The sequence below is a fragment of the Pholis gunnellus genome (genome assembly GCF_910591455.1).
Source record: "Pholis gunnellus genome assembly, chromosome: 8".
Classification (NCBI taxonomy): Eukaryota; Metazoa; Chordata; class Actinopteri; order Perciformes; family Pholidae; genus Pholis; species Pholis gunnellus.
Window position 1 is genome coordinate 19,938,500 of NC_136534.1, and position 1,224 is coordinate 19,939,723.

At 41.7% G+C, this 1,224-nt stretch overlaps 1 long non-coding RNA gene across 1 annotated transcript; it reads left to right on the plus strand.

The window, feature by feature from the left end:
- The first annotated feature begins 467 nt into the window (after positions 1–467).
- Positions 468–947, plus strand: LOC306699812. Its single transcript, XR_013767181.1, has 3 exons — positions 468–514; positions 737–833; positions 935–947. It is a non-coding gene; the product is annotated as an uncharacterized lncRNA (long non-coding RNA).
- Positions 948–1,224: the final 277 nt, after the last annotated feature.

A 1,224-nucleotide genomic window follows, 5' to 3' on the forward strand; every position in this document is an offset into this window, starting at 1 on the left:
CTGGATATCTAATTATTAACACATTTTGATAAGGGCAGATTTTTATGGTGGATACAAACCATGTTTATTTGCCTTTTAGATATGCCCATACAATGCAATCAAATTCTTGCCAAGGGAACGTCACATTATGGAGGACACAAGCCCGCAGCTGAAACTATTTGTGGGTAAGGATGACTTTCAGTATCCCACAAAATGAATTGTTATGATGAAATATCTATCACATCTATTAGGGTTGAATTGTTGTATTGTCGTATCTAGTTTATGGAGCCAAAGGTCTATCTGCAGATAGAGATACGTGTGTGATGACCACATTTGACTTTATTTGTCAGGATCTGAAAGTAAAGGCATTGCAGCCATACCAGGCAGCCCCAACCGTACAACTGCCCTTCATAAAAGACTAACAAAAACCGAAATGGAGATACTGTCACTGAAAACCAAAGTCGCCTGTGAGAGAGCATCATGGGAGAGGAGGTTTGCGGAGCTGCAAATAAAACAGGAAGAGCTACTTAATCAGGTGTGCTTGCGAATGTGTGTGTGTGGTTGAAGTTGTGCCGATGACTTCGGAAGAGGTCAAGGACTTATTCAATCATTGACTTAAGTAGCAATAACGTGGTAGAAAAATACTCCATTCTTGCATCCAAAATGTAAGAACTTTCAGAACAAACCTTGAGTAAAAGTACTTCACTCATTTCCACCTCTGGACTTCAGTAATGATAACTTGTCTCCTTTTCCTTAGCTGGCCTCTCAGGCTGGAGTGTTGGTGAAAGTGGGCGGTTGTGATGAGCATGGAGAGTCAGGGGTGGACAATGGAGAAGCATTTGAGGAGTGTTCAAGTAAATGACAGTAATACACACTGGGCTCATTTAGAATTGTTTTTATATATTCATGCTTTTGAATTCATCAATGATGTCAACTGCTCGTTTCTAATGAACAGGTGGCCTCTCAAGAATGATGTACCAACACAGAGGGTCAGAGGTGTCGTTAGAAGACGACACTTGTGCAAGCAGTTTGTCCGGCAGCCAGTTATCCTTATCATTGGCACTAAGCTCGAGATCTTCCTCCTCCACAGCCACCAGGTGCAGGTATGCAGCCATTAAAGCAATAGTTTGAAAGAGAGTTAGATGAGAAGACCATTCTTGTATCTGTTTCGGCAAAAATTAAGCTCCAACAACTCCTGTTAGCTTAATTGAGCACAGAGACTGCATGGGCACTGGAAAACACCTT